The following is a 20,146-nucleotide window of genomic DNA, read 5'->3' on the forward strand; positions in this document are numbered from 1 at the left end:
GGTTTTCCTCTTTGCTCACTAGCTGTTCTACAGATAGCATAGATAATGTGTCTGGACTAGCATCTATTTGTAAGAATTGCAATTCTTATTATATATATTCTACCCGTGAGAAGTTCAGCTTCAGCCCATTTTCTGCCTATAAATTATAGCAACCCAAATACAGAGCAGGCAAATGTTAACTTGGCAGTCTAAAAATTTGGGAAACTATTCCTGCTACTTTTTGTTGACATTCCCATAGGATCTACTGAAACCTGCACTTCATAAAGTGGCATATGACCTATGAAAATGTTCTATGACAAAATTAGAACAAGGTTTGTCTTAAACCTCTGTTCAGTTTTGAGATCATTCAAAATGCATATACTCCAAGTAACTAAAAGTTATTTGGAATGTTGAGGAATGTCCTAGAACTAAAAGGGTGTCCAGGAATACATTATCAGTGAGAATGGGTTAGTTAGACAACATGAGCCAGGAGATTCCTATTTAAATATGAAGAACATCAAGGCTTACACCTATCTCACTGTCTCATAGGAAAAATGCCACAATACCATAAGATGAACTATGAACAAATTCAGTGTAAGCTTCAGAGAACACATCCTAGACATTGTTCTGAGTAGCTGAGCACTGTCAAACTTTTTCTCAAACAGTTTTTTTTTTAAAACAGTTCATTACTATACAATGACATCGACCCCAAACCCCATCATTCCTTTGTTTACTAGAACACATCCATTTGAAAAATATTCTATTATTGTTATATCATTACATAGTTTAATCATACGCAGCTCCTTAAATATGAAAACTGAGATAAATGTAAGACAAGTATTTTTTTCTGTGGTACTTGACATCTGTCAACTACTGTAACTCAAGCACAATCTATTTTGTTCTTAACAATAGCAAAAATAACCTCCAAAGTGACAAGCCGTATCTGTCACTTGAAACTATACAAGCTTTGAGTGTATTTATAAACTGACTCAGGGAGAAGAGAGAGCATTGCAGGGTTCCATCTGTTTCTCAATTATTTCTAAACATTTGATTTCCTCTATGCTTGGGAAAAGGAATATCTTACTGCTAATATTTTATTAGAAGCATGCTTATGTTTTCTTCATACTCCTTAAGGTGAGGTTTGCTTCCAGACTTTGCATTTTAGAACCAACTTTTACTTGATTCTTTGGTTTTCAGCTGCTGATAGAAAAAGGGCCTACCTTAATGCTTCTTCAAAGAAAAGAAAGCATCACGGAGGAGTAGGAGATAAAATCAAGCGCTCGAGGAGAAATAAAGTCTGTGTAGGAAGGAAGGGGAAAGCCGCTTGGTGCCTAGATGATGCTTGAGAGGGTCAGAAATTAAGGACAAAATTAAGAACAAGAAAAGATGCAAGGGACAAATAGGAATGTAGGACTCAAGATAAGGAGACATACCAAACCAGAACACAGCGTAAACATGGACTTAAAATTACAAGGACTAAAGATCCTGTGCGGTCCAGAATGAAGATGGACTAAGGCTTCTCGCTATGCCACCACTGCTTATGCTATGCAGAGACATCAGTGTCTCACTCTCCAACACTGAACTCCAACACACACATCTGTGAAGGAATCCAAAATCTTTCTTGATTGAATCATAGAAGCACATTACATCCAGGGCAGAAAATGAAAGACTATTCAAGATGGAGTAGAGCAACATTAAAAAATAATAGGAAAAAACAACAAAAAAAACACAACACTTGAGAGCAGCAGAGTTCTAACCAGCCTGTTAGGTCATGTGCCTTACTTTGTACTTCACCCTAGCGAGGTGATTTTAAGAATGGTACTCATATACACCCTGCATCAAAATAACTTGAATAACTAACAAAAATTCAATCATTTTTACCCTCTCATATTTTCAATTAACTCAGCATTATCATGTTGCAATAACAAGACAATTAATCCTTAGCCTTTCCAATAACAATCGAATCCATGAATTATGCAAGTCTTCCCTACCACTTCAGTTATTATCTGTCTGACCACAGACTAGAATGGCCAGTGCTGTCATTCTGGAGAGACAGCATGGTTCACTGAGCAGGCAACAAACTCAACGTCCAGGTACATTTTCAACCACACCACTAACTTGCTATGTTACACAGAGCAAGGCACTTCAAAACTAACTAGTCACTCTTTATTACTAGATTTCTTCCACTCCAGCCAGCAGCACAAGCCCTCAGCTGGCCCAGGGGTTAAGCACAACAGAGCCTTACATTGTCTTCAAATAAAAGAGTGGCAAAGTGAGAGCCATGAATCCTACTGTGTTCCTGGACCCCTGCTCCTATTTCCTTCTTACCATAAACTCATTTATAGGGAATGTACATTATTGTTGATCTGTATATTGTAATAATAATTCCTTTAATTAGAACAATATTTTGTCCACTTTCTGACCCAGATAATCATTAATCATATGACCTCTTTTTTATCAAGACATAAAACTGCCTTTTTTTTTTTTAAACAAAGATTTTTAAGATAGACTTTGGTAGCTCATCTAAAAAGCGAAATATGATTCATTAAATTTATTTGCCAAGGAGACTTCCAAGAAAGAGTGGTTAAGATCTTTACTGCTGTTATTTTCTATTTTACAAAGAAGTTTACCTATTCCTTTGATGCTAATTTCACCTGGATCCAGCAACCCCAAGCTAACAGTAAAATAGATTTCTGATCAAGATGCAATTACCAGAGCACCACAACATGCACAGTTCCAATTTTAGAGGCACAAAAAATTCATTGTAATCTAACAGTGGAGAACAGCTAGCGGTTGGTGTCAATATATTTTCATCTTTGAACCAGCGACAGCGTAAACGTTTAGCACCCTACATCAGAACTCTAGTCACTACTGAAGTTCCTAAATTAATTGACATTTGACCTGTGTTTGAAATCTACATTTTGTTCATTGTCTGAACTTCTCACTTCAGCCATTTCTATAGACTGAAACAAAACACTAATGGAGGCCAAGATCATTTCATGATCTTTAGAGTGTACCTTCTGGAAAGCACTTGTATATACATTCTCCTAAAACTGAAAGATGAACAGCCTGTTGTCTTCCACCTCTTTGAAAGGAGTATACTGCTTCACCATAGGAAGCCATTTTTGTTCCGACTGATCAGAATCAGTCTTTCACCTCACTAGCCATTAATAAAATTCCAATGGCAAAATGCAGCAAATACAACACCTCATCGATACACATGTGAACTGTGGCTTGGGCACTACCATTCACAACCATTGTCCAGTACTATTGTTAGAGCCAGTCACCAGGATTCAGTGTCACAGTAGAAATGAAGCAATAAAACTCTCAGTATGAGTATGCCTAAAGTAACTAGGACAGACATACGCATTTTTCCACATTTACGTAGTACAAATATCCTAAGGACAAGTAATAACATGCATTTAATACAGTAAACCATGTATTAACCAAGTATTACATCAAAGTCCAAAGTCTAAAGTATATTTGGACACGTGAAAAGCAAAGATTTTTTGTTTGATACGACAAACATTTGCAATGTTTAAACCAGTCTTCGTGTAACCATTTCTAGCTACTCAACTTCCATACCTTAGCAATTGTTCTTTATCAACACAGATTCTTGAGTTTCCTATGCCATCCTGTATCTGCATAACACAATATGTACATTCCTATATCTACAATGCAAACTGAAGCTGAAGATAACAGCAGACAGGGTTCTTCCCTGTCCCATCCTAACGTTCACATGAATGATTTGTGAATAAGATTTTTCTGATTGTTTCTACAGGTCTTTTGTTGACTTTCCTACACAAACTGTTTGATAGTAGGCCTGCAATCAGTTCACATTGATCATCACTTCACTACTTGTTTTGTACTAATTACTATTAAACTAAATAGATCATGTGCTTCACATCAAAATAATCTACCGTCTATAAACACAAGTTTCAACTCGGAGAGCTTTTATACACTAATAGTTGTTAACATTTGTTTTGGTCATGCATTCAGAGCAATCTAGGTAATCTTACTCTAATTCTTCAGATCTGGAAAAATGAGATTAAGTCACATGAAACTGTTCCCATGATGGAACTATTCAAGGGTTACATATCTGAACCAATTTTTTATTTAACTTTTTTTCTAATGCTTTTAAAGAAAACAGACCACAGCTTTTCAGTCACAGAACTGCTTCCAAACATTGTAACTGATTCTATTCAATGAGTTTACCTAGAAACTCAACTCTTAAAAAAGTATGACAGAGAGATAACTAAATCCTGTGCTGACAGAAACTTTTACTTTGTTCATTACCGTCCACACTGGGATTCAAGGGCAGTTTTCACTTTTAAAGGCAATAACTTGCTTTAATCTCCCCTTTGTCCAAAGAGCTGATAAGTGGTCACTTTACTGCAATCACTCACTCAAGTATTCATAAAACTGTGATGGAAAGTGAGCTAGAAATCCACAAAATCCTGCAGAGTGACCAAAAACCAGCTAATACCAAGATGCCCGACCCATTTCCTCAGCAACTAGTGCAACCGCCTTCTTACTTTATTAAGCACATACCGGATGTAAAGACAGTTGAGTATAACCAAGGAACAGATCTATTATTTCTAAAGAATTAGCAGCTACCAATTGAGGAATTATAGCTTTCTATGCAGACTACTCCAGCCTTGCCATGTTTGTAAGCAGAACTGTCTCTTGCTGCTACTGAGGATGGTAAGAAATTCCGTCTCAGTGAAAAAAATTAAGTGAAATGAAGATACATTAAAATAGCAAGTGTGCCCTTAAACATTGCTGTTTTTCTTCCAGTCTCTGAAATTCTATTTAGTTCCTGACTTCTCAGCACAGTCAGTTACTTCTGTGAAATCAGCACTGCTTTGCCATACAGATGAGAGATCAGAATTTCAAAGCACTTTGTACAGAAGGATCTAACACAACACAAAGCTGAAATCTATCACAGATGATCAGAAAAATCTAGGCTTCCCCTCAGGCCTATTATTTTCCTGAAGATCTAGTAGGGAAAATAGTGAAAAGCATTATTTTCTCTCACACAAGCCAGTTTTAAGAGTCACACGAAAAAGGTGAAAATACAGGTTGAGTTGTTTGTGGTTTTTTATTTTTTTTCATTTCTCTTTACTGTAAATAACTGTTTCCATTACATTCATTCCATCTTTCCAGTGGTGGTCTGCTAGCAGCTCCTGAATACCTACAACTCTTTAAAGGGGATCCATAATATAGCCACAAAGGGAGCTCTCTCCTACGCAGCCCCATTTGAAAATCCATGCATTTCCTTCCAAGAAAAGTTAGGAAAATCCTGACAGATGGAAGAACCAGTAGACAGCTTCATCCCTGAAAAGACTGCATATTAACTCTGTCAAACAGAGATTACAGTTCTGATTCCATAATCTGCCTCTGAAGAGCTACTTCTGAAAATGCTGTGGGGCCCAGCTCCAGATCTCTGCATTCAGATCTCACCAGAGTCTTCATGTCTGTGCCACACAGAAGTTCCATCACATAATTTGTTTGATCAAGATGTGAAAAGTGACTTGACCTAACTTCTTATTGAGCCCATTTTAAGTAAATGGAACAGCCTGCCTTGCTTGAGTGTGAAAAAGATTAATAGAAACAACATTCTTTAGAGCCTATTATTATAGGACACTGCAAAAGAGTACTTCATGTCATGGCAACTAGAAGTAATTTATTTGGATAGTTTTTATATTGTATTCTAATTAAACTTAGATTAAAAAAACACTACAAAGCTAGAGTTTGTGTTTTCCACGATGGAAAGATTTTAATTTAAGTCAAAAAGTTAAGTTCTTATTTCTTCATATTTTTATTAATTTATCTACATTGATTCAAGTTGACTGGTTTGTTGGCAGGCATTTTTTTGGTAAGAGATTACTACAAGCCCAGAATTTTGAAGTTTTATCATCTTTTTTTTTCCTCCAGAGGATAGTCATCAAGATTCCTTTTAGTTTATGCAGTACTAAATAGCAGCTAACACTAACATCTCTATAGTCTAGCATGCAAGTCAATTTTGTCTGATCTTAAAATACCTTTCCACTCATATTGTGTTGAATAGTTTTGTTCTTCTGTAGCAAGTTTACTGGTTTCCAGCTCGGCAGATGAACACAGGCATGGTCTTCATTTAACAATATATCTTAATACCAATAAGACAACACTCAGTTTGAATCTAGGCTACAGAGCACAGTCCAGTAAGAAAGAAGAATAATCTGCAGTTCACCAGCTTCTGTCTGCAGCTTTCTTCACTTTGACTACTTGCTCTTTTTAGAATGAGATATCTGCAGCTTCACTTGAGAGAAAAAGTTTATTTGCTACCAACTCACAAGTGCAGTCTACTACTGGGCATCTTAACTTCCTCTGTCTCTCGTAGTCATACATGAACATACTGTCATGTCCACACTTGAGATCCTCATTTAATGGCACTCTGAATCCAGCTTTTACAGCCTGAAGAGCCATCACTGTGCCACCTCGAATATGAAAGTCATACCTCAGGGGCAAGAAGTTAACTTACCTGAGAGGTGACAGACAAGAAATTAATTTACACCCTTACTGTCTTCCATGCTGTTGTCCTCTTTAATTATTTGTCACTTTCTCCAAGACAGCACAAGACCACCCTGGTCAATGCCAGAAAGACAAAACCACGCAGCCTTTAGTAAGGCTACAAGCTTCTCTACACCACTGGAATTATTCAACCAGCACGAGTCCCATTAGCAATAATGTACAACAGCTTTAGCTCCCTGATCCGGAACTGACTAATCTATTGTGAGCATACCTCTATTAGTGTAACACCACAATAGGAAGAGAGCTGTTTTAGCTACAATGGTTTAGTTTGGAAGCAAACTTCCCTTATACAGACATTCCCTCAGCAGAGGTATTACATGACAGGTCTGCATTTACCCTAGAGGTCATGAGTACAGGGAGAAATAAAATCCAGCTTACTGATTATTAGTTAGTCTTGTAAGCACACTTAGTTTTCCTTTTTCATTAGAGAAACAACTAACATGTATGAAAGACCCTTAGAAGATGACGAACAGTAACATCTAATATGCAAATCAGCTTCCCAGGAGTTTTAATCTCCTGAGGCCTCCTTCATGAGGACAGCTGCCAGCTACAGACGCTTGGCTGACTAATTGGCATTAGCAATAAACAATATTTGAATTTGTCCAGGAAAGGAATGGAGAGTCTAAGAAAGGCTTATCAACATGCCTTAAAAAAAATCCAATAAGCCTCTATCTTCACCGAAATTACTGTTCAGTTCATTTCTACCTTTGAAAATTGCACTCATGCCAAATGGTGGTTTACAGTGCTCTAGACACCACCTAGATGAACTTTAGCTCTTGACAGGTTATGAAATAGGTATTGTGTACATAAATAAAAGTAACTGCTACTACAGTAAGTAGGGATACTATATGCTTGGGGTTTCGTAAGGCAGGTTTGTATTCAAACCTGAGTAGCTTACAAGCAAGTAAGACTTTTTATTAAATAACAGTCTGCTAGATTGCTTAGCAATATGCCAGTCTCTGAGCTACAAGACAACCTGTCCTATACGTTACAGATACTGCTGCAGAAAAGTTTTTCTCCAAATTCTTGGCAGTAACTATGACGTTAATCTTTTGTTTTCAGGAGCTATAACCTGACTTGTATAATATCTATCCAAAGTATTTAGATGCTTCTTTCACCATTTTTAAAGAATGCAGCTACTGGAAAACAACAAACAGAAGCGGACTAGACTGTACTTGCATTCTGACATGCACATTCCAGACAGAACTCAGAGTCAGTCTATGTTGTCAGAGTGAAGAAAATTAATGTAAGGACTTCAGGAAGAGAACTGATGCTATAGACAAGCAAGCTGCAAAAGAACCTGGAGAAAGGTGGAGACCGAAGCAAGCAACCATAAGCGATAACCACTGAAAAGAAAATTGAAATACAGGATGTGCGCAGCAGCTGCTGTTTTAAAACCTTTTGAATAAAGAATTAACAGCTGATGCTGTACTCAGTAGGCCTTGCATCTACTCTGAGAAACGGAGCTGAGCCAGGGAGACAGATGGCTGGTGAAGGAACTGACGTTGCCAGAGCTAGAACATTCAGTAGTAGGGAGGAAAAACAGCTATACCCATAAAGGAACTACTGCCAAACATGTAAGTGAAGTGAGAGGAATCATGTGATTTCAGCAGCTCTGCAGAATTGTGGGTGATGTGCTGAACTACAGGCAGTGAATAAGGCCCCAAGCTTGGCAGTTCAGCATCAGCACAGAAGCAAACAGACAAAGGAGTGATTGAAAGGTCAAGCACTACCTGAAAAACAGCAGCAAACAGTTCAAAAACATAAGTGATTTGAAAAGCAAGTACTGAAATGCTCAGTCAACATAAGCACTGAATAGATAAATTTATCTAGAATCAATTTGCAAAGAGATAGCTCATTATTCAATAGAAATAACCATGTCAGATGCTAAGAAGTGTGAAGAAGCCAGATTTAAAATCTCTCTACTAAGAAGAAAATAGTTTGAACAAACCTAGTGTTTCTCACAGCTGTAAGTCAGCTCTCAGTAAATTCCAGGTACACGTAATGCTTGCATCTTGAGACTCGCCTAGTGTTTGCATTCTCTACAGGCTTTAAGCACTTTTAGTAAAATTCACTTCTCCTTACACTTACCAGAAAAAAACACTTAAGAATACCCGCCCATAAATATCCTTGGAAATAGAGCAGCTTCAATGTGCAGTTGTGGGGAGAACAAGTTTGGGAATTTTACAGCTTTACAAAACAAAGGGAGGCATCCTGAGGTCTTAGGAAAAGAAATATAAAATTTATTAGCACTTGATATCTTCATAAGAAGTGACAGTTCTCAAGAAAATAGAGATGCATAGCGGTACCTAGAATGGGCATCTAAGAAAATAGGAAAAATCATTTCTACTGATTAGCCCATTCACTTTTTACTAAGTACTTTTCCAGCCCATTATCGCTGCCAATTATTGATAACAAGAGGAAAAAAACCAAATCTTTCTTCTGAACCCTGCAAAGGTGCTTATCAATTTAAAATTGCACTACTACAGATACAGCTTCAGTATATGCTGTTTTCATTGAACAGATTTGTACTGCCTAATATTAAGGGTGTTTAAGCCATGCAGTTACAGAAGAATCCACTTTTTAAGATAGCTCTTACCAAATTCTTCAAGTTTTGCTGAGATTTTAACCACGATTGCAGAAGAGCAACAGCTATGCCATGGACAAATAGAATATTCAAAATCCCATCAAATTTATTACAGAATAAGATTATCTTTTTGGTATTCAGAAAATTAAATTACTTTCCAAGATGCAGAAAGATTTTTTTAATATGCAGGCTAGGCAACCTAATTAAATAACAGTATGTGATGGCTCCAAAACATTATAGATCACACATTAAGGCAGAAAGCCAACATAATTACCAAGTTACCCAGCCCAGACTTTTAGACACAGAAAACAGATTTAAAACTACTAACGAGCATAAAAATCAACATCTGAATGATAAAAATAAGCCAATGCAACTGATAAAGCTAATTAATATGCTGACAGTTCAGAGGAAAAAATACACAGCAAAAGTCATCATCAGTAGGACTACATAAATCTACTACTAAAACCACTTTAGAGAGGCAGGTAGTACAAGTTTTACATGAAAACATACTCCCTGAGAACTAGAATATCAATGGGAAGCCTCTTTCACAGTGGGAACAAGCAGGTCAATAATGAGGTCATTATTGACCTCTCCCCCACCTCCCCCCTCCAAACCACACCCCAACAGCAACAACAAGAACAGCCCTCACTTTCTATCTATAGATATATCCAAAGTTAAAATACATTTTCATTTCATTCCTCTTCTTCACTCTACCTCAAGTTTTGTTGTTAGGTTTTTTTTTTTTTTGCCCCTTATTGGATTCCCGTTCTGCAGGAAAGTAGCATTAACGTGAATCAGAAGTGAGAGGATAAGAAAGCCACCTTAGGATGGCCAGGAGACACACGTAAGGAAAATGCCAGAAGGACAATCAGGTAACACGGGCAGCTCATCTGTACACCAGAGCAGGTTTCTGCCTCTCCCAGGCAGTATTCCCTTCACACAGCCGCATTCTGCCAGGCTCGCGCTCATCACCCTCACTCGATACCTCAGTCACTTGCATGCTAGAGGACCAGAAAGAGCGTGCTAACAGCCAGCCAGGTCAGCTCCGCATTTACAGTGACAGGACTTATTCATCACAATCGGTTAAAACACCAAGACTGATGCCCTTCTTTCCAAGTTTAAAAACTGGATAGATCTTAAGAGTCTGGCTACGTAGCACTAGAAAGATATACATGAGGTAAAATAAGGTATTCCTCAAGAGGGCACTGACATTTTACTTCAGAAGCCAACGTTAAATACCTCCAAATAAATAGAACATTAAAAAGAGTAATATACAGTTCATATTTCAGCTCAAGAACGCTAAGCGATATTTAGCTCTTCACCAGAGGCAGATAGTAGAAGTGAGGAGGCCCAGCCCTCACAGCCAGCCCTGCCACTGAGGAGACATCTAGGACCTGCAGTACCTCACCCGCGCCACCAGGACAAACCTACCCGCTCTCGCCAGAACACTCCACTAAACCAAAACGACTTCACCAGAAAGAAACAGTGTAGTAATAACAAACTCACTTACTTCTCAGAGAGAGGAGCCGCACCGCCTCACGACGCCCCGGCCGCCATCTCGTGCTCTCCTCACAGAGCTCCCGCCGTCCCTGATTGGCTCTTTCCATTCGCGCCTGCGGCTCTGCGGCCGAACAGCCAATCAGAGCACGAGTGGCGGGAAAGCGGGCTCCTCGTTATCGCGCCCCTCAGAGGGCGGGAAGGTCAGGGGAGTTTCCCCAGAGCTCGCGAGTATCACGACCATCTTTTCCTCGGGAGAGGTGAGCCCTTAAGAAGTAACTGAAACTTCATTTTCTCATTTCTTTCCTGACTTTGTCAAGCTTGTCTTACAGAAAAAGTAGAGGAGAACAAAAGCCTGAATGAGTGCAGCAATAGTGGTAGCTGAGGGAGAGTCAGAGGTGTGAGGAGAACTGGGGCTGGGACAGCGTGGCTGCTGCTGCTGGGCTCCTGAGCCACCCTGCCTGACAGAGCACAGGTTTCTCTCTGTGAGGGTCTCTTAGTTCTGTTTCTCCAGCATCACCTGTGGAATTAACCATGCTAGGCAGTATGGAGGAAGAGCATTTCAATGGCAGTAGATTTACTAAATAATTAAAAATATAAATATATTTTTGTACCCTTACTAAATAACTGAGCGCTGTTTCAAGTGAGAGATTCTGTAATACGCTATGGCTTTGTTTTTTTCCACGTGCAGCTCTCTGCCCTCTACAGAGCTGGGATCAGTGCCACCTGCTTGCTGCTTTTGCTCCAGGTGGAAAAGAGAGGGCAGACTGGGGTCAGGTGTGCCTGCTTGCAGCACATCTCCTGAGCGAGCAGCCCACCTTGCAGAACAGGAGGTTAGGCAGGGGATAAGTTAGTCTTATGGGGCAATTTCTTGCTGTGGAACTTGCTGAAAAATTAACTAAGCACAGTCTACCATTCCTTCTCTGTAGGTGGTGAGCCTACAAGTAAGCCTTTATGATTCTTGAGGGTTGGGGTGGGTTGGAGCTCCTCCGTGTGAGTTTCTGTATGAGATTTTGCCAAGACAGTGGATTTTAGGGCCTCGGGATCAAATGGATTAAGTATTCTGTGTTGTGTTTGCTCAGGGTGCAGGAAGGGAACGTTAAATTACACCCACTTGAAGTTACTTGCTAATGAATTACTTAATTATATGCTAGGGTATTAGAAGGGTTTTACATTAAGTCACCAATGTTTTTGTTGTCTCATAAGAATCACCTATGTTTAGATAGGCTAGAATTAACATTCTCTCTTTAAAAGTCTGTATTTTAACTGGAGGGAAAAGAAGATTATTTTAAGAAAACAGCGTGTTTAAATTTTTGGGGCAGGTGGTTGCAGTAAAAAGTGAAACACTAATACGTTAGATGTTAAGCATGTCTTGTAAAGGCAAGAGTTTCTTTAACAGGTGGTTGGAAACTTCTCCTTATAGCTCTGATCACAACGTGCAGATAAGTCTGATGCTTCTACTTTCGCTGCATGGTGGCTCAGGGAACTCATGAAAGCTTCTTAATTTAGTAGCTGTATGAATTGGCCAAAACTCTCACTTCAGTTCTACATTTGAACACAAAGGTGGGAGCTCCTGCTGTGCTACTATATTCAAATATCCTCAGTATAACAGAAACAAGGAAGGAAACTCTAACAACAACAAAACATTTATTGATGCCTTTGGGGCAAAGTTTTGCTGAAGGCAAAGCCTTGGTATTCCAGGTTTGACAGGAAATGTAAAAGGTATGAATGCTTCAAAATATATAATTTAATCTCATTTTGCATAATTATTTGTTTTAGGAAGTAACTTGGGGATTATATACCATTCTAATGCAGTTAAGTAACAAATGGCTCTGTTCTCTTTAGCAAGACATCATGTAAATTATCAGTTGGATGAATATATTTTACTATTGTATTTTCTGCCAGTGTCTTTTAAACTCAACTCACTTACATAGATTCAACCTGGTTCAATTACTGGAGTATGGGAGGTATTGATGGTTTTCTTTCAGGCCAGTTGTGAGCTCTGTTCTGGCTCTGGATCTACTGTCATTAGCAATGTGCCAGACTAACATCGATGACAAACTGACAAAGAGAAAGAATAATATGCAAATAAAACAGGCTAAAACCTAAACTGTACTATGGACAGTGGCAGTAAATATAGCAGAAGTAAGCTTTGTCATTTAAAGGTTTATTCAGTCTGTTACAGGTTGCCTCTTGCTTTGCTCCTCCCCTGACAGGAATACAGTCAGGAGTCCCCAAAACATTCAGTGGCTGCAGTATTACTTTTGGGCTTCCAAAATCAGATTTTCAAGAGCACGGAGCCAGGTTTTTGAGTATTTGGCATCTAATAATTGGAGACAGATTTTTCAAAAGAGGTTGGTGTTGATTGTGCTGAGTTCTAGTAAAGATCTGTCCAGATCGATTTTGTGCCTAAGCAAGCTGATCTGTTGAAAATCTACTCCCTGTAGCTATGCATGACATTCTTAGAAGGTAGTGAGGGCAGTCATAACAAGTATAAAAGAAAACGCAGAGCAAAGACAAAGTCTCCATTCATTTCAGTAGCCCCAAACTGATGCCCTGCACAAAATAGGACAGCGTTTTCCTGCTTGCTATGTGCAGGCGAACAATTTTCGAAGTTCAGACCAAACTTAACATCGAGGGAATATTTATTGTTTTGCTACCTCCATTCTGTCTATGTGTTTGTCTAAACCATGGCCTTTTGTGAAAGGAAGACTGCTACTTAGAAGAGTGTGAAAAGTCTTGTGTGATTGGGATTGTACAGGAATTAAATGCTTTAATTAAAATTTACGTAAGCATTAATATTGTGAGTTTTATGATATAACCACTGTTTCTAGAGCTGTACTGCCTTCTGGCTAAACATTTTATCTTTGATTGCCCTTCTCTGTAATCAATGATGCAGTTCCTGCTGAATTTGATTTAGACTGTTTGATCTAGCAGTGCTGAGCCCTATATAAAACATAGCTGCATCACCAACAAAAGTAATGTTTTATAATGGGAAAAACTTTCATTTGGCCAACATTTTTACTAGCAGAGTCATCACGGGGTCATAGTATTGAACTATGAGGTCTTTCTGGCTAGTCATTTGACTTACTGCTGCAGATTCATGCACATTAGATGATTTTCCACCTCTGAATAATTCCTTTAACTTGAAAATTATTTAGTTGTCTGTTAACACAATGTTTTGAACTTGTCTTTGGTCCCTTAAAAATGACTATGTCTGTTCGGTACTGAGTGGTTAAATAAATTTTATGTGGTCAGAGGCTAGCTTGCAGTGCCTAGCCTGAACATACTCTGTAGATGAGTGAAAGCAATTTTCCCAGACATGTTATCAGGTGATTGCACTTTATTTCCTATGGCATGCACAAAGATGTCATGGTGGTAAATACATTAGGTGGGGAAGGGTAATATTTCATAAATCATTCCTCCTTTCTTCGCAAAGACTAAAAATATACAAAATTGTGAAATGTCTATCACATAAGACCAGAGAAATTCATACCAGTCACAAGCCTCATTCATTTTGGACAAAGAATTCTTGATGTGCTTTTGATGAGATGCAGCTTCCTTTGTCGCGCTTTTAGGAGGGGGGATGATTTAGCTGTATTTTACATCTGTAGTCTATTCCTTGAATGTCTTTCTGCAAATGAATTTAATTTGCTGAGGCTAATATAGTGAATCTGATTCAGCTTGCACCTCACTGATATTGTGAGCTTATTACGGCATTATTAGTCTCTAATTATAGGCATGAAGGTAAGTAGTGGCCTAGTAATGAAGGGTACACACCCAGTGCATCATGTCAAGAATTTTAAATGAGGCAAATATATATATACGTATGTGCACACGTGTGTGGAAAGATACACCAGGTTGATATCTATCAAAAGGCCATTTTCTGGAAGTGGCTACTCTGAAAATGTTCCCAAGATGTATTAAAAATTACTGTGCTGTCACTTGTTCTTCCAAGCTACAGACTGGAACTTGTCACAAATGTGGATGTGTACAATCTGTATAGCTTGAAATACTGCATAGCACTGTTCTGCTTTAGTATTTGATGTGCTTTCAGTTTTGAAAATCAAATGATCTATTTATGCTTTAGAAATCTCAAATATTTACTAGCATCGTTACAGAACCAATGTAACTGTCTTCTGAGATTTAAGATACTGGAAACTAATTTTGTGCGCCTTTCCAAAACATCCTCCTGTTGCGTGAGCAGAAATTTGTGAGACTGATTATTAGGGGATCTTACAAGACTCATTTCTAGAGAAACTCCTGCGTGCTTTCAGATTTCTTCACTGTAAAATTGTACTGAATGTGCCACAGTAAACTAATATGATTAGAAGGAGCGGAGGGATGATAACTATCAATAGGGGGCAGAGACCATATAAATTACATTTGTAGTATTTTTATTCTGAAGAATAAAACACAGTCAAAGAGGACTGGTGGCCAAAGAAGATAGAATGAACCTGAGAAGGAAGGAAATACTGCTTTTGGTACAGCAAAGAGTGAGATCTAAGAAAAATGACAGAAATAGAGGCAAAAATGGCACCTTCTCTTCTGAAATCACATCTCAAACTTCAGATATGTGGAGTAAGTATTTTTGACAGAGGAAAGGATCCTGTACAATGTGAACAGTTGTTGGAAATATCCAAATAATTGATCAGGACGGTATCTCTGATCAAAGCAGATTTTATTTGCAATTGCAGTGGCGGGCGTCCTGCAAACAGGAGTGCCTGCAGAAGGCAGTGTTCCATCTTTTATGCCCTATTACCCAATGCTTACCTTTTCCTCCCCTGGTTCCTTATTGGCTGAGTACTTCAGGTTCACAATCTTCCCAGCGCTCAACTAAACATACAGATACTGGCTGAACATAAATTGTTGCTAGCTAAGCATGTATATTGCTAATTAATTAACTTTGAACTCTTGCTTACTCAGCACTCAGTCATTATTTCTGGACACCTGTTCGTCCTTGGGTTGAGATTAGTGTGGAAGGAGGACAGAGGGGGGCATCCTGATGCTGCCTCTTGTATCCCAACCTACCCACAGAGTGAGGCAGTTTGGCCTTGTGTGGAGGCCCTGGCTTCTTGGGTGTTTGACAAGTCTGCTTTCCTTTTGCTGAGGGTCTCTTATCCAAACAGAACAGCCTTACAGCATGCTTTCCAGTCCAAAATACTATTCCCATACTATTCACAACTATTTCAGTTTTACAAGTGAGAATTAATCACATAATTCAACAACTGTATTTATAAAATATGTTACTGAAATATATGGTATTTTTACTTTTTCAAACTAGCTGTTTCTGAGGGCAAGTTACAAAACACATTGTGCTCTACTTCTTTAGATCAATTCCCCTTTTTTGATATCTAATGCAGAAACAACATTTGATTTCTTCAGAGTAAAACTAGCAACCTGCCGAATGCCAAGTAATAGCCAGTCTCCTCTTCAGTACTTTCTGCAGTTTTTTGTACCCTATCTCTAAATATTCACACAACCTTTTTAAAGTTGTCGGCTGTAGTGATGTGCCCTGACACAAAATAGTATTTTGGGCATGCAGGTCGTACTCAGTTTTAGGATGATGCAAGTCAGTGTTGCTCCACGTAGATTTTAGCAGGATCAGTTCCTTGGTTTAGCTGCCCGTGCAGGGCTGCTTGAAGCACTATTGTCAGTACAAGGGATAAGCTGAAAAATCCTGAAACAAGAGAGAGTGCAAGGCGATCCTTGCTGGAGGTTGCACAGGTTCACACTGGCTGAGTTAAGCTTTCTGTGAACGTATGAAAAATGGGCTTGCGCAGAGTTTAGTTACTCCTTGCTGTTTGGAGTAGTTTATTAAATTATTAAATGTCATGTTGCATTTCAATCTGTCCAGTTTTCTGCTCTGGTTTGCTTTAAAACTGGAAAAAAATCCCTTAAGTGTTCTAGGTGCTATGGAGACCATGCTGATGTCAGAAATGTTTGCAGTGGGGGCCTGGAAAAGGGAAACAGATGTCTGCAGTTACTGTTGAACGTGGTTGGTTGTTGGTGCATAATGTAGAGCAATGGTCTGCAGTACAGAATTGCTGAGCTAGCGGTGGATGTGGTAAAGTACAGCTTGTGGAGAGACACGTTGTCACCTTCCTCCAGTGCTGTGGCACTGAAACTCTGCCGTATGGTGTCCTGCTGTGTCCTGCTGTGTCCGCGCGGGGCTGAGCTACGCCATATGGCTGCATTAGCTTGAACTGCTGCCAGCTCAGGTGCCTGCTTTTTATTTGCAGACTTGGGCCAGATTAAACTGCCTGTTCAACTCTGTCTTTCCTTCTGTCCCAGTATATGATGAAGTACCTTTCTGGCGCTTTGCATATCTTGACCTTTACAGATCTTTATTTTTTAGGTGGCTCCTAAACTTTTATGAAACCCGAGGAGCCCGGGGTAAAGAGATGGAGCCTGAGATGTCGCTCTTGATTGGGGGAGAAGAGAAAAAGGATATTTTTTTCTTAAGTATTGAATTTTATGGGAAAGTTAAATGTTGCTGATAATATTTTGCCATGGTATTTTGACTGAACCGGAGAACCAGGAACAGACCTCCCTTGCCTTCCAAAAAAAAAGCTTTCCAAATGCCAGACTTCCAGTTCTCCCTCACTCTGAAAGAAATCTCCTTCTCTATGAATCTTGAATCCAATTTTGTGCAGTTAATACCAGTGCAGAACTCTGTCACTAAGGTCATTAGCTTGATTATTGATTTAGCCACCCTGCATGGTTTCTCAACGCATCTCAAATACAGTTAAAGCAGGACCTGCCCACATACTTTCAAAACAGGCTGCTTAGTTGTGGTCTCTTCTGCCATATCTATTGTCTCTCTTGGTGTTATTTTTTATTCTGAACCATAAATAAGCAGTCAAGTGTCTTAGGTGCTTATTTGTCAAGTTTTCTAACAAGCCTCTTTTGTTTTACTCTCCCCTGTGGTTAGAAGCTGCCTGCAAACATCCCTTGAGGTCACCTTTCCTTTAAAATCCATCTTTTTGAAATTCTCATTTGTTGTGGTATCTATAGAGCCTTTACAGTGATTGAATAGTGCTTATCATGATGCTCAAAATTAGCTTCTTGCATGTACTTTCCCATCGCTCCGTGCTGTTGTCCAGAAAATAAAATGAAAGATTTGATAAGCTCCCTTCTAGGAGCAGAGCCCAGGCATTCAGGAAGAGACCTATAATATCAGCTCACTTTAATAGTGAATGAGATTTTAGAGTAGGTTTTATGTCTGTCTTATTACTATATTGACTTCTACATATTCTTTCATACACAAAGTATTTGTGTGAGAGCTCTGTTCATTTTCCTAAGAGTATTCCTGTGTATGGAATTGTTTTTTCCCATTGGTATTCAGGATATTTTCTTGCTAAAAAAAAAGAGGACAGTTTAAAAAAAAAAAAAAAAGTAGGTAGCCTGCTTAGTTAGCCTCTGTCGAGTATGAGTAGACTCAAGTCTAAACCAGTAATGGTTTCCATGTAGTGCAAACTCACCTACATGTGCAGTATGGAAATCACGTGCTGCTTAGTGAATGAGGAAATGCAATCCTGATCAGAATGATACTGAAGTACTACTGAAAAGAAAAGGCTACTGGAAAAGGGGGGGTGAGAGAGAAGAAGAGAAGGTTTCTAGTTGTAAATTATTATTGATTGGAAGGGAAGTGCAAGGTGCCTTCAAGGATTGTTCCTTCCTAATGAAATGTGCATTAACATTAAAAATACACATTTTTAATCAGGCTGATGTGCCTACACTGTGAAATAAAAGTTTTTTTCTTGTTAATGGTATCTAGAGCAGCATTCACGTTTATCTATGGTGGTGTGGGTTATGTGATGAAGTGATTCTGTGCTTGAAAGCTACAATTATTCTGTAAACTTCAAAATCTGGAATTCAAAATTAGAAGAGGCTGAGAATTGCTGTGTTTGATCGGCTCAGGCTGAAAGCTGGAGAGAAAGTGGTTTGGCTTTTATGCATTCTGTCAGATACAACAATGCTAACCGAGGAACCTGTCACCTCCCTAGAGTCTCTTTTCAGACAGAAGGGCAATAATGAATCTCAAAAGAAATTCACAATCGGAAGAAGCAGTGTTTTGTGTATGAGTGTTTCTCGTGAAGCTATGAACATTAGTCTTGTACTGTATTACTTTAGAAAATACCACGTGAATCCCTGTATCTTTACTGATTCAAGACATGAAAGGAGATATTTGTTTTGATTACTGAATTTAAAAAGAGCCTGTTGTGTTCCATCAGAACACAGGTAGAGTTAAGAATCCAATCTGTTTTCCAAATGGAAACATCATTCCAGTGTGTTGTCTGTATGCTCCAGTGATGTTGCCTGAGCAACTTACAGCAAAATACAGCAGGGTTGTTTTCTGTGATTCTTGAAGATATTGACAACAAGAAGTTTTACTTCGTGGGCATCCCTGTATATTATGCATTTTGCATACTAGATTTCTTACAGTTACAGTTTTCACTGGGAATAAACTTGTAAATTGTCACTCTGGATTCCATGGGACTTCTTGCAACAGAAGAGGCTGAGGGACTCAAATGAAAACCACGACTTGCTTTCTGCAGGATACTTTCATTTGTTGTTGGAAAGTACTGTTGTGATGTCTGCATTTTACTAAATGTTGTACTTGGATTTTCTTTTTTTTTTCCTGAGGTAGTTAGGCTCTATTGGAAACTGAAAATATTTCCAGCTGAAGATACAGCAGATTCTGACATGACTTACATTGGTTAGCACTTATTTTGCTAGTGTTTGGTAGCAAATAGTACCTAGTTACTAGCTAAACAATAGAATTCTTCGGTGCTTTAAAACTAAAGAGATTCTAAATTCCAGGTTTAATGCAAGTCTGAAACTGGAGACAGCTGAATGGATGAGCAGGTAGTCCTGATTTACTTAAGTGTGAGGGTATCTGTTTTGTCATATGCAACCTCTTTATAAGAAGTCTGGTTCTTTATAAGAAGTCTTGATGACTTCTTTATGTGAAGTTCTAAATAAATGAGATCGCAAAATCACACTGGATCTAAATCTGCCTTTTGCTTTCTAAGCACTAATCACAAATAACCAGCTAATGAGAACCTGTGTATAACACACAGTCTGTAAAAGAATTGTTAGTGTCGTGCTTTTCTGTTGGTTTGTTTTGGTTATTCAGGCTTTGTCTCAAACATAACCAACATCTCACATTCTTTGGTTCCTGGACAGTGATAGTCACCACTGTATGTTTCACTTTTCACTGGTGGACATTTAAATATAATATATTTAAAATAGCATTAAAATTGACCTTACTGGTTTTAATGTCTTCAGCGTCCTGTTTAAAAACCAGAAAATTCAGCTATTTTCATGCACCAGATGAGTATGTTTCTGTAAGACATATTGTACCTTTCCTCACTTCCATGGTGGCATCTCATCGAGCTTGCTTTGTATGAAAGCTTGTTCTCTGCTGACTTTAGAAATGCTGGAGAAATATCTGGAAAATTCACCAGTTTATAGAGTATAATTAGAAAGCATATGCATTGTGTA

The 20,146-nt window shown here is 38.7% G+C and overlaps 1 protein-coding gene and 1 long non-coding RNA gene across 5 annotated transcripts in view; one reads left to right on the forward strand and one right to left on the reverse strand.

Moving 5' to 3' along the window:
- Positions 1-10,779, reverse strand: part of LOC110404572 — a 108,783-nt gene extending 98,004 nt beyond the window's left edge. The window contains exon 1 of one of the 2 annotated variants that reach the window (XR_002442322.1): positions 10,650-10,779. This is a non-coding gene — a long non-coding RNA (uncharacterized LOC110404572). The remainder of the gene's footprint in view (positions 1-10,649) is intronic. The other variant, XR_002442321.1, reaches the window with a different exon arrangement.
- The window catches only part of SMPD3 (sphingomyelin phosphodiesterase 3), a 112,416-nt gene that overhangs the window by 4,082 nt on the left and 88,188 nt on the right, over positions 1-20,146 (forward strand). Inside the window, exon 1 of one of the 3 annotated variants that reach the window (XM_021408977.1) lies at positions 10,831-10,896. The exons of 1 other annotated variant lie outside the window; for it this stretch is intronic. The gene's annotated coding sequence lies outside the window, so the exon portion shown is untranslated. Of the gene's footprint in view, positions 1-10,830; positions 10,897-11,436; positions 11,581-20,146 lie in introns of those variants that run through there. One more of the 3 variants, XM_021408983.1, reaches the window with a different exon arrangement.

Source organism: Numida meleagris, chromosome 10 (genome assembly GCF_002078875.1).
Source record: "Numida meleagris isolate 19003 breed g44 Domestic line chromosome 10, NumMel1.0, whole genome shotgun sequence".
NCBI classification, from domain to species: Eukaryota; Metazoa; Chordata; class Aves; order Galliformes; family Numididae; genus Numida; species Numida meleagris.